The sequence below is a fragment of the Bidens hawaiensis genome, unplaced genomic scaffold (assembly GCF_021521415.1).
Source record: "Bidens hawaiensis isolate Kalapana, Puna unplaced genomic scaffold, B.hawaiensis_p1.1 tig00038131_1, whole genome shotgun sequence".
NCBI classification, from domain to species: Eukaryota; Viridiplantae; Streptophyta; class Magnoliopsida; order Asterales; family Asteraceae; genus Bidens; species Bidens hawaiensis.
In genome coordinates this window covers 151515-165913 of record NW_027505531.1, presented here as the reverse complement: position 1 = coordinate 165913, position 14399 = coordinate 151515, and the positions used below count along the sequence as shown (strand labels likewise).

Genomic DNA, 14399 nt, shown 5'->3' with positions numbered 1-14399 from the left:
ATTTATATTTAAAGAGCAATCTAGTCTGATTCTCACACCGGAGGGTGGTCACAAGGAGGAACCCCCCCCCCCTTCTCAGTGACAAGCTCACGGTGTCTGTTTTGCAGGTTATCAGAAGAACCATCTTTACCGGGTCTAACCCCTCGTGGGAAACATCTATCTAACCCCCAGGTTACCCGTAATCTGCCCGGGGTCCGGTTAGTGTTTCTTCACCGCCCCCCTTCTGTAAACATATAACAAAAGGTGACTCCCATTGCAAATTGGAAAACACTAGATTTATGTTCTGTTAACGAATTGTTGGGATTACAAACCCATATCGTCTTCATCTTTTTCGTTGTATTTCATGTTGATTTCAATAATAAAAACATCGATTACCAGTTTATGACATGGTACAGAGCCAGAACTTCCATTTTGAGACATAGAATTAATCTTTTGATATAAGCTAAATACGATAAACCCATCCACCTTATCATATGTTTCTTTCAGATCCTCCCAAACTTCGGAGGCAAGTTTGGAATAGACCTTCCCTACATATAATTCTTCACACACAAAGTTTAAATCCATGTAAGAACGACTGAATTACACATATCCCATTGAGAAGCTAAGATTTCATTATCAGTCGGTTTTTTGCAAGTACCATTTATAAAACCAATTATGTTTTTTGCTTGAAGAGCATTGAAGGCGTTGGCCCAAATAGTGTAGTTTTCCGTACCTTTTAATTTTATGTTAACAATAGTTAAGTTACATGAGTCACTAGCATGAAGATAAAGGGGATCACTCGCATCAAGCTTACTGATTAAAGTTTCGGACATTGTTAAAAATTAACAAACTGTAAACAAACAAAATGTAAAAGGTAATAGCACTAAGTTCTGGCGACTAAACTTCTAAAACGAGTAATCTGGTAGCCTCACCAGGTTCCAAATAGGTAGGGACAAGCAGCTGCCATAGATTAAGAGTTGATTATTAGAGCCTTGAGACTTAGATCAAATAACCGCACAAGTCTTGTATTAATTAAGAAATAGCAGTGCTAATCCTTTATTATAATAATCATATTGATTTAAAAGCCACTACGTATCCTTAAATCTAGTACAACAACAGTTAAAAAATGCTGCGAAATATAGGATTAAATAGTTTCAACAGTAACATCGATTAAGCTACAAACAAAGCTGAATCAGTAACCATATCAATAACTCAAAATCTAATCCAATACACTCGATAACAAAAAAAATAACTAAACGGATATGGAAGATGCCGTAAGTCTCCACTCAATCAAATCCAAAGTAAGTAGGATTGACCAGTAATTATTAAAAAAAAAATAAAAAATCAATAGATTGTTCAAGAAAAAAAATCAATACCACAAACGATATTAAAAATGATTGAATACGAAACGTGAAATTTCATAAAGATGCAAACGATTTAAGAGCAATCAGTGGAAACAGTTTGATGCAATGGTACAACTACCCTCATGCTCATGCTGAGGCATTTAAGAAATTCAATGATATTAGTCATTTAATAAAACTAATGCAATTTCTAATGGGCCTTGATGACGTTTATCAACCCGTTAGAACGAATCTTCTAACTTGCAATCCTCTTCCTACTATTAAAAATGTTTTCTCTATTGTATCAAGGGAAGAATCGCACATAGTCGGAAACACCTTTTTTAAAAAATCAAAACATGGATGTTACCACTAATGCTAATCACTCTTTTAACAGCCACCCTGACTGCCGATCAGATTACTCAACTTTTGGGCTTACTAAAAGAAAAAAACCAATGAGAAGCCACCAAACGGTAACATCGGAGGTAATTCTTTTTCTTCCCATGTTTTTAGTAAATTATTTTATAGCTTTGCAACTTGTTCTTCTGATTCTTATTGACTCTTAAGGCAAATCAACATATGGTAATGTTTGACAAAGGGTTAATCAACCAGATTGATGTATCTAATCTTAATATCTCAGTGAAACACCCCAACGGAATAAATGCTAAAGTTACTAAAATTGGTTGTTTGAAACTAACTAAAGATGTCATCTTATATGATGTTTTTGTTATTCCTAAATATTATATCAACCTTATCTCCATGTATAAACTTGCTCGTGATAATAAACTAAATGTCTTATTTGATGAACATGCTTGTTATCTCCAGGATTTGCACACAAAGAATATCCTGGTGACTGGTAATCAAATAGACGGGTTGTATTTATGTAGGGATGCTTCTTTACATTCTAAGGTGTGCTTTAATAGTTATGATCCTATTCATTTGTGGCACTCTCGATTTGGTGATCCTTCAAATCAAGTCTTAAATGTTTTAAAAAAATGATCTTATCCTTAAAAGTGTAGGTGATATTATTCCTTGTGATGTTTGTCACAAGGCCAAACAACACATGGAACCATTTCCCCTATGTGAATCAGTGGAAAGTGCAAGTAGATGTTGACATAGATGTTGTGCTCTAATAAAAAACAAGTATTTAAAAGACTTAAATACCTATAACTAGTACGGGTAAGTAAGGTTGTCTCCACAGGGAATCAGTGGAAAGTGCAAGTAGAGTTCATAATTATTATTTAATAACTAAAGTGGATAGATGATGCCAAACGGTTTAGAAAAAGTTGATTTATAAAAACACACGATTATAACTTAAAGGTTGTAAACAATTATGGGAAAATGATTCACTTCAGGCTCAGGTAATGTGATGACCGACTAATCACAGATTCTTAAAGATTAATTGTGTAGTAATGACTAAACCTAACAGTTGGGTTGTGAGGACAAACGATACCCTAACCGAATTGTTGACACAACTGACCCCGGCTCACCCAGTTACTAGTTTAATGTATGAAAACCAATTTAAGCAATGACTAACGATTACTGGTTCAATGACATAAGAGCTAACCCTACATGTAATGAACACAACCAGAAAAGTGATGCAAAGTTTGATAATCAAAATCATAAACCGTTTAAACAATCAATGCTAATGTAAAACAAAATTAAATACATTCAATTAAGTTCATATTCATTCAAAACATAGAATCTGATCAAAGTTTGTTTACACAAAACCCAAGCCAAAAGTGAATACAATGGTTAGCCTGACATCAGCATCACGAAGGATTCGCTTATCTGATGAGAGGATGAAAGCATGCGATGAACGGACGAACCGGAGGCTTCGGGATGGTGCAAAATTGTCCTAGGGCTTGTACTTGGTTGCTGGAATGAAGGATAGGTCGAAATAGGGGCTCAACTGATTATATCAAAGTTAGGTTAATTTTCCCGTCATAAGGGAGTTTAGCGCAACGCTGACATCCAGGGGGTGAGACCTTAGCGCCGCGCTAAGGTCTACTTTCCTGATTTCATAACCTTGACCTTAGAGTAGCTCTAAGGTCACACTATGGCCCCTTAGCGTCAAGCTAAGGGTGTCTGACACATCCGATTATTTTCTTCTTTTATTTTGCATTAGAAAGCGTGCCAATCATCATCTTTGTTCCAAGCCCATAATTCATCCCGATAAGCATCCTTAACATCAAGTATCATGAAACACATAAACACGCTTGAAGTTCCAAAGTTCACATAATATTTAAACTAAAAGTAAACAAATAATATAATAATATACATGACTTTTACCCGACCATCAGTATTCCCCTTCGTTTTGGGTCTGACTGTGTACTTACAGCTGCTTATTTAATCAACATGACTCCATCTTCCATTTTTGATGGCAAATCCCCATTTGAACTACTTTTTGGTTTTAAACCATCTCTTAATCACCTTAGAGTATTTGGTGCCTTTGCTACAACACTATTTTAAATACTCAAGATAAATTCGGGGAACATGCTGACAAATATGCTTTCTTAGGCTATTCCCCTTTTAAAAAAGACTACAAATTATGGAGCACAAATAAAAAGAAAATATGTTTTTCATGGGATGCGAAGTTTTATGAAACATTTTTACTACTAAAATATAACAAACAATTAAATGAGGATTTAATTAGTAATGATGTGCTTCTTAATACCTTAATTTTTTTAATTATTAATGAGCCAGTTAACACAAATAAGCAACCTGGTGCCCACCATCAAAATCCTGATTGCGAAGCTACACTTCAGCAACCTCAGGAAATGGCTGCAGGTACCGGTGAGGCTGATGGTGTTGAAACTACCGATGACCACTCCGGCTCTTCTAAGGGAACTAGTAAACCTTCCATCCCTGTTCGGAGGTCCGCTAGAGATTCATCCATACCAAAAAAGCTAAATGACTTCATTATTGAAGGAAAAGTTAAATATGGTATGGAAAAAGTAGTAAATTACCCTAAACTATCTTTTGAAATTTTGTGTTTTGCGACCAATTTAAACAAATCGTGTGAACCAAAAGAACACTTTCAAGCAAAAAACGATTTTAATTGGGTTAATGCCATGAAGGAAGAGATGCAGGCGTTGAATAGAAATAACACATGGCATTTAGTTGACCTTCCTAAGGATAAGCAACCAATTGGATGTAAGTGGATTTACAAAATCAAATACAAATCCATAGGTGAAATTGTAAGGCATAAAGTAGACTTGTTGCCAAATGTTATAGTCAAAAGGAAGGGGCGGACTTTGATTAAACCTGTTCCCGAGTTGTAAAAATGGTCACTATTCAATATGTCATTAGTCTTGCTATTGAACAAAACTTATCACTTTTCCAAATTGACATAGATAATGCTTTTCTATATGGTGATTTAAATGAAGAAGTCTATATGCGTTTACCAGAGGGTTATTTTTCACCAAGTGAAACTAAAGTTTGCAAATTAAATAAATCCTTATATAGGCTAAAACAAGCCCCTATGATGTGGAATGAAAAGTTGATAATTGTTCTTATTGAATGTGGTTTTGCTCAAAGCAAATGCGACTACTCCCTCTTTGTTAAAAGTGAGAACTCCTCTCTTGTCGTTTTATTAGTTTATGTTGATGACATAGTTATTACGGGAAATAATCATAACGAGATAACCAAAGTCAAACAAACTCTTAAAACAAAATTTCTTATCAAAGATCTTGGATTATTAAAATACTTTCTTGGAATTGAAGTCTTGAGGTCTGAAAAAGGTATTTGTTTGTCTCAAAGAAAATATTGTGTTGAATTATTGCCTGAATTCGGTCTTAGTGCTTATAATCCCGTCAACACCCCTATCGAACAACATCATGTTGTCATGAACCTTTGCAAAAAAGATGAGTCGGTTTTAACTGACACCATTGACTATCAAAAACTTGTTGGGAAACTAATCTATTTATCTCATACTTGCTCTGACATTAGTTACACTGTGCAGTTTTTAAGCCAATATATACATCAACCTACTGATTCTCATCTTAAGCTTGCTCTTCATTTGCTTCGGTATTTGAAAAAAGCTCCAGGCAAAGGCATTTTATTTAGCAAAGGCTCGAGTTTTAATATCCAAGCTTATTCTGACTCTGACCGGGCTAAATGTCTTGAAACAAGATCAATCACAAGCTTTTGCATCTTCTTAGGACAATCCCTGGTTTCTTGGAAAAGCAAGAAGCAAGATATTGTTTCAAGGTCTTCGGCTGAAGCAGAATACAGATCCATGTGTGATGCCGCAGACGAATTATATGGATTCAAAATGTCCTGAATGAATTACATGCCCCATCAACCTTCCCGTAAACTCATTATGTGACAACAACGCTGCCATCTCAATTGTTGCAAATCCGGTCTTCCATGACGGCACTAAACACTTCGAAGTTGATCTCTTTTTCCTTAGAGACAAAATCACTAATGGGTTGATTACGACCATGGTTGTGAACTCTAACCATCAACTTGCGGATGTCTTTACGAAAGGTTTGTTAGCGTCTCAACATGATTTCATAATGAATAACTTATCTATGCATGACATGTTTGGATTATCAAATTGAGGGGGTTGTTAATTTTTATATTTTATATTTTAGCTTTATTGTCAATTTGCTAATCTTGGTTTTTTATCTTTCATATGGGCACGTTGGAGTTGAATTCATGTTGGATCTACACCCCAACTTTTACCATGCGATAATATGCTATGGCCCATCTCATTCCTGAAGTTTCTTTGTGCCGCCTCTAGCCCTATACCTTGTTGTGGTTATTTTTGGTCAAGAAACAAGATTGATTGAGTTTCCTTATGTGCTTGCCTCATCTAGATATATTGGAGGTCGCAACCCTTCTATAAAATATAACAAAAAGTGACTCCCATTGCAAATTGGAAAACACTAGATTTATGTTCTGTTAACGAATTGTTGGGGTTACATACCCACATCGTCTTCATCTTTTTCTTTGTATTTCATGTTGAGTTTAGTAATAAGAACATCGATTATCGGTTTATGACAAACTACAACACACCTTAGCACATGCAACTTATCAACATCTTCATTATCAATTGCAAAGCTCATCGGTGGGCAGTGGTGTGTTATTTGTGTTTAATAATCATCACATACTAGGAATCGAACCCAACACAGTTCCTCTATTCACCACATTAATGTGTCATCATGTTTCTATATAGGTTAGAATTTTAAATCTCTATAAATGTTCATGTTTTCTTGATAAATGCAAATAGATATATGGTGAGAGATCTATACAAATGCTTTTACTATAATTGTCAGGGGAGGCTCGTAGGGTGTGCGAGCCGTACCATCGGCCAGCCACATAAGTTTTGGGGGCACAAACATTTTTTATACATATTACATATATATGTTTTTTGGTTTTCAAATTAATGTTATTTGAAATGGTTTTTGAGATAATTACATGCTCAGAATGGTTTATGCTTATAAAAAATCGGTCGATAAAAGTTTTATCCATGTACGCTAGCGAATAAAAAATTTTCGTTAATTAAGGCTTACGGGCCTTTTATTTTGACTCAACCAAGGTATTTAAATTCTTGAAAACGGCCATGATAATTGTTGCATGACTTTTCACTTTTCTTGCAAAAATAACTTTTAAAATGAGCATACAAATAACATAAATTCCGTTTAGCCAATGCTAATGAATACACGTCTCAAAGACTCAAGGTTAAATGGCTATTATTTGTCTATTGGGTCAAGTACTTAAGTGTAGAACATTTAGCTCATGTGCACACACAAATGAGCTTAACAAATCACTTAACAAGCGACTTTAGATGTCTTTGAAGATCAATGATAATGAAATCAAAACTACTAGTTTTAGTTTAAAAGACAAAAATTCTATTTACATGCAGTAACACTTATTTGTATTTGGCTGTCTTTCTTGTAATAGTTAGATCGTGGCCAGCAACCAAGCATTTCTCATCTAAGGATTGATCGTGTCGTATATTACATTACATGTGATGGTGGCCTGGTGGGTTATTGTCGGCGGGGATCAAGAAGAAGTGTGATTTAGGTATCGGGCCCGAAAGGCTAAAAGTAAACAAATTAAAATTACACTATTCGCACGAGTCAATGAGCAACCTCACCTTAGCCCAAGCTCGGTTGGAGATTTAAACCAGTAAGCTCAGCTTAACTCTAATGTTACACCAGCTGGTTTCTAATGACCTATTTCCAGACGAGCTTCGGGTCATAAACTACCTTAATAACCCTAAACTATAATGGAAATTTAAGGGTCAAATTTAAAACTAGTCTAGAAGATTTACCATATATATAAACAGTGGTGCAGGATGTATTTGATTTAATAAATAAATTATTGTTCGATTTAGAAAATAAAATTCGAAAGTCGGTACCAAGACATCTCAAGCGCAAACATAACGTAGCACAAGTAACAAATGCTTGAATTCCTCTACAAAAGTATAACCAGTTTGTCTGTTTGTTGGTGTTGCAAGTGAAGAAGGCTAGAGTCTACCTCTTCCTGTTATCAGCAACATAACCCCTTAAAGAAGGCGATTGAGTGAGACCGTATGGAGCCACAGTTGTATTCTGACCACCATTCTTTTGCTTCATCCGCTTCCTAGCCAAGTACCCTCGAACCCAAGGTGTCAAATCCTCGTTGATCTTGATCATGAAGAAGAATATGATACGGTAGATCACAATCATGCTAAAAATAACGCTCAGGTTGATCCATTTTGATCTTGTCACCGTGATTTGGAAAACGTATTCCAAAACATACTCCCCAGGGATCTTGGGTAGGTCCGGTGATTGGTTGTCGAACATCAGCCCCCTTAAATCATTTTGGTATTGCCCCTATACAAGCATTTAAATAAACAACCATATATAAGACTTATCTATATATATTTGGTATAAGGTGTCTTACAACTTTATAACATGCTTTAATACATATAGAAAAACTATACCTGAAGAGCCCAGAAATGGAAACTAATGTATGACATAGGGTAACGCCACACTGGTTCGGGATGTCATTAGGGAGTCGGAAGTAACCCGATACCAACATGAATATGCCCTGCATTACACAAGTTTTTATGTCATTAGCTAAAAATGGACAAAAAACATGACAAGACATGTATAAAACAATAATAAGAAATGGCAAGTTTCATCCGACCCATTAGAAGTCAGCATATTATATACACGGACCTGAATCCCAGCGCCAATGATGATGCCCATAAGGAAATTGGGGACGACGCTAGCTATGGCCATCATAAGGCTTTCAACAACCGTCACACTCGCATAGAGGCACAATACAAAGAAGAGATAGTGCATGAACCCCGGGTGAAGGCGGACCATGAAATAGCAAATTGTTCCAGAGATGAATGTGATTATTATCAGAAATGGCATTGCTGAGATCGTGTTGCTGATCACAAAAGCGGTCACACCATAGTGGCCATTCAATCGTTCTCTTTGAAACACCTGCACATAATTATAACCCTTCAGTATAAAAAATGGGTTGCATGATATTATAACAGATCAATCAAACATAATTTCAACCTTCCCAATTGGTTTACTTAAACATAAGGATTATTAATATTAGATAAGTTTACTGCAACTATAGTTATTACTACTTTAATTATCATTTATCTTTAACTTTGTTTATCAGTATTTTACCTTTAGTTTAAATATTAATATATTTATTGATATTTTATCATAGTCATTAGTTGGTTTGATCATTACCCTTTTTATTGTAATGTCTCTTTATAAAGAGATCTGGTTAATGTTTTAATGAAGATAGTTTTTGTAACAATAATAAATATATTAACTATTTGCAAAGTTAAAAGATGGACACAAATGTTGATAAATTTGCCTAACTAAACCTATTTTCAGTTTTCACCCACAACTAAACTGACCCAAAAACATAATGTAACATAAACATGGCTAAATAAGATGATGAAAGTGACCATATCTTCCACAAAGGAAGGAAAACCCCCGATTGACATAAACGTGACGAATCCAAAGACGAAAGAGGCACATGCTCCTCTTGCCAGAATGGAATTATAGCCCGTCCCAACATTCAAATAAATGGTTCCAATGCACACAGTGACCAAAACATAGATGACGAGCCTCAACCAGTAATAACCGAAGTCCCTCGACATATTAACAAAAGAACGCTTGGTCAACATAAACGTTTGCATAAAGAAACTAGCCTGACTGCCACCCGAATCCAACACCGTTCCTTTCTGCATTCAACATAAACGCTTCATCAAAACGAAACCTAAACAATAAATTAAATAGGTAATTGTACATTTCAAACTACTTACAACTTTCGACATCTCCTCAACTTTCTCATTGGCAACATAACAGTACTGAGAGGTACGATAATAATCAGTAAGCGCTCGGATAGCTTCAGCGGTTGTGACTTTCTCCAATGGATCATCACTTGCTTCAAACTAATTAATGCAAACAGAATTAAGTAGAATACAGCTAAACAAAGAGTGTTTTACAATTAAACCATATATACATATCATACCCGTAGTTTCATGGATCCTTTCAAGGTGGCTTTCACTTTGTCGAAATCAGAATTGATGCAACGAAGAAAATGATCCGACGGGTTTCTAAGAACCGGGCAAGGAAAACCAACTTGTGCAAAGAACTGCAAAATAACTCAGTTATTATTTGTTAAAAATTACCCGTTATGATAACTAAAATTCGATCTTAAACTTACCTTAAAACCTACTTGAAATATAGTTATATCAAATTCTCAACTACATTAGTATCTATGATCTCAATAATTTCAAGCTTATAATATATTATATATTTCTTGAGATTATACAACATGTTACTATATTTAGTTTTGATGCTCGTAATTATAAATAGCTACTAAAGATTTGTTACCTCGTATGCTTCTGAAGCAAGACCGAAGTAAACGGTTTGCCCTCCAGACAACAAGTACAAACGATCAAACAACTCAAAAACTTCACTACTCGGTTGATGAATCGAAGCGATCACCGTTCTTCCATCTCTAGACAAACCTCTTAATGTTTGAGTAACAAAGAAAGCTGAAGCACTGCCCAAAAAAACAAACAACTTACTTCATTACATAAATATTAAATTGGTTTATACAAATATTAAACCATTAATTATCATACAATGGTTTACCTATCTAAGCCACTAGTGGGTTCATCCAGAAACAGCAGTCTTGGTCTCATCAAGATTTCTAAGGCAATACTAACACGACGTTTTTCGCCACCACTGATACCTCGCAAGTGCCAGTTTCCAATGACTGTATCGGCACAATCTTGGAGACCCATTTCTATTATTGTGCTTTCCACCAATGCACGCTTGTCCGACCACGCCATTTTATCCGGTAGTCGTAGTCTAGCAGAGTATGATATGGTTTCACGAACCGTAAGTGTACCGATTAAGTTATCATCTTGAGTTACATAAGCCTGCATATCAACTTGTCATTTATTCATTTAACTCCACATTTATATATTATTAAATTAAAAATTTTAAAATATCATATGATAATCTGGTAATTTTGATATATCCTTGTACACTTCTTAAATTTTATATACAAAACTAAAAATATCATATACGGACGTACGGCCTTACAAAATAGTTAAAGAATAAATATACCAAATTCATTAAAAACAGTTGGATATATAAATAACCATTTTACTCGTATTTTTCTAAGACTTTTTTTATTTACCTATTTTTAGATTTATATTTTTTTCATTTTTCTCTAATGAGTTTAAATTTCATATATGGCCATCTTGCTTAAAGTTGATGTTGATCAAAATCCATACAAATTAAGATAGGGTTTAAATGAATGTAACCAACAAGGATAGAATGATAATTAAGTAAAATTTTATTAAAGTTCGGTATATATGATATTTTAGTTTTCATTGTATATACGGAACTTTTTAACTTTGTAGGGTATATAGAAATAAATCGATAATCGATCGACATCTAAACAGATGGAACAATATCTACCCGTTAAATTTTTTTTTCCTTGATTTTCAGACCTAAAAACATTAAAAAGGATGTACTAAAAAAGAAAAAAAGAAAAATTGTATAATAGTAACACATAACTACATTAATAAATTGCGGGCACACCATGTGTGCCGGACCATATTGTTATTAAGTCGTTTCAATGCCATTTATTATTTCTTTTATTAGATTATATCTATCAATATATTTAAGCACCTTAGATTGACATTTAAATAAAAAAACTAATAATAAAAAAAATAACAATATCCTTTAAAAAATCAAAACTCCTAGGTATAAATTAATTTTTTATGATATTAAGTTATTAACCTAACTAACTCTTAAATAAATATTAAAAAAAGTAACAACTTACAGCAGTTCCAAAAGAAAGCTTGGTTTTCCGGCCATTAACATGCACGTTCCCAGAAAGAAAAGCATTAGTTGCAAGCCGGCTCGATAAAGCATCAAGCAAAGTCGACTTACCCGAGCCGGACGGACCCATAAGCGCGGTAAACGTACCCAGCTCGGCGTAGCCAGTTAACCCTTCTAACACGTTCTGAGTCTCACCGTTACTTAGTGTGACCATGACCGTTAGATCCTTCCAAGCCAGCCTAGCTGACACATCTCCAACCATGTCAGTGTTTGTTTTCTCTTTCCAAATGGTTTCGCTTAGAGGACTCAAGCCGATCCTTGTCGGCGGCTTGGTCTCCTCTATCTCCATCATCACTACTTCACTAGTTGATGATGAATCTTTGTTGTTTGTACTCATCATGTTATATTTTGTTTATAATAAACAAAAGGATGTGTTATATATATATGGTGTTTGTGACAATATAGCTAGGTTAATATATATGGCTTAGGCATTCATTTTGGTTTGAAGTTATATAAAAACAAGGAAGAAGTGAAAGGTGTGAAGAAATGTGTTGTGTGTGAGGATGAGAGAGGTGATAAGGTGAGGAAGAAATGGTGTGATCAATACGGTTTTGTTTGACTGGTTGAGTAAAAGCATGTTTGCAAGAACATAGGGGCATATTTATTATCCTTATCACTAGCTAGTAATTGCAAATTTCCTAAACATAATAATAAAAAATAAACTTTGGGTGGGTGGGTTTTATTTTTATATGTTTTTTCAATATATTTCAAGTGGGGATTGATGGAAAAAATGTAGTTGTAGCTATAAATGTTTCTCTAAAACACATATCCTTATAATGAAACCCTTGTATTATGTATGCATACTTGCTTTGTTTTGATTTGATCAATCTAGCTTATATTATTTCAAACAGAAAATGTATAGGTTTGTATACAGTTATGTTACGTAATAGGATATTTGGTTGTTGTAGTGGTATAGACGAAGATTGACTATTTAGGTTTCTTATGTATCCTTATTGCTATAAATAGCTTACTATAATGCTAATATATAGTTATCCCTATTCAATTTTGTTTTATTCGCAAAGCAACTTGGTATATGGAAGTATCACAACTTGGTTTGTTCAATTTTGGACATCATATTATTTACTTGCATTTTTTGTATGTCTTTTCTATGTGGCTTGCCGCCACAATGTTGATCTATGGATTCAAATGTCTATTAGTTAATTAGGCATGTTGTTGATTCATCACTTTCACCTTTTACAACCATGGTTTGTATATCCTTGGATCAAGTTGTAGTCGTATTTCGGTTTCAAAAATGTCGACTTTGATGATCTTCAACCTTTTCGGCCCTTGGGGGGAGGAGTATTGTGTAAGGCCCCGTTACCGGTAGCCCTACTTTCGTGTTGGATTTACTCATAAACGCAATTCTAAATATCAGAGTTAATTAAAACATTCGCGGAACATTAAAAACATCCAAACCATTACATTCCATAACCAGAATTCTTGTCTTATCGGGCATTCATAGTCATTTAAAAACAAAACATAGTCTTTTAAAATAAAACATCATAGCAAAATCTTCAGATGTCAGTTTCGTCCAACTCTGCCATGTGTCCTCAAGCTACCTGCCTCATTCTACTCACCTGCGTGCATACTAAAAGTCAGCTACGCTGAGTGAGTTCTAGTTAATCACATAATCATACAATACCTTCTTACATTTCATACTTAACCTCTTAACTTTTTTTCATACACACATAAGTGCATATACTTTCATTCTTACCTTCATACTTTCTTTACATACATAATCATACGTTTTAAAGAGCCTTTCGCCCTATAACCTCACAGATATTATAAGGGTCTGGTCCCTAACATCACAGATATTATAAGGGTCTGGTCCCTAACATCACAGATATTATAAGGGTCTGGTCCCTAACATCACAGATATTATTAGGGTCTGGTCCCTTTGTTTCGTGTAACTGTACCATACATGTTCATGCATACCTTCCTTGACAATACATGCAATCTCCGAAGAGCGTTCACGTACCATCATCATAACATACATACATTATGCATACATCATATATTCATACATACATCATATCTCTCATCATACTTATCAATCATATCTTAACTACCACCTGACGGTTCATGCAATATCCGAAGATCCTTCACGCACCGTCAAGCAATCATCATACAAGGCATACACTTATCACTTAAGATAAGTGTATTAACTATCACATCGAGTATACACACAGCCCCGAAAACATAACAAGGAAGTGGGGCTAGAAACTCACCTGAATCCTGTTACGCTCTCCGTTAATCGTTATTCCCTTCTTGAGTTGTGCACGGCTAACTGTATAATATTTACACGTATCAATTAACTACTACTACTCATGTAGTATTTCTATCTTTATATAACCCACAACGAACGGGGGTCCGGGGGCAGCGCCCCTGGCAGCGGGGTCTAGGGGCGGCAGCCCCTAGCAGGGTCCAAGGGGCAGAGCCCCTGGCTGGGGTCGAGCTGCCAGGTCAGCTTGGAAAATTTTATTTCCATTAAATGTCTTAACACATTTTTCATTAGGTTTTTAATTTATTTTCTAATTTGCTAACTCCAGCGAACTTATCATTAAGCGAACTTAACAATAACGAACTTAACATTAAGCGAACTTACTGTAGGCGAACTTAGTGTTAAGCGAACTTAACATTAAGCGAACTTAGTGTTAAGCGAACTTAACATTAAGCGAAGTTAAGCATT

At 35.0% G+C, this 14399-nt stretch overlaps 1 pseudogene across 1 annotated transcript; it reads right to left on the bottom strand.

Annotated features, from left to right (window-relative positions):
* Positions 1–7596: 7596 nt before the first annotated feature.
* On the bottom strand, positions 7597–12435 carry LOC143613765 (ABC transporter G family member 11-like; annotated as a pseudogene). The gene is made up of 9 exons (XR_013150176.1): positions 11652–12435; positions 10448–10737; positions 10184–10355; positions 9819–9941; positions 9610–9738; positions 9250–9528; positions 8492–8764; positions 8254–8360; positions 7597–8143 (listed from the first exon to the last, which is right to left on the bottom strand). The product of XR_013150176.1 is annotated as an ABC transporter G family member 11-like (transcript).
* Between the last annotated feature and the right edge of the window lie 1964 nt (positions 12436–14399).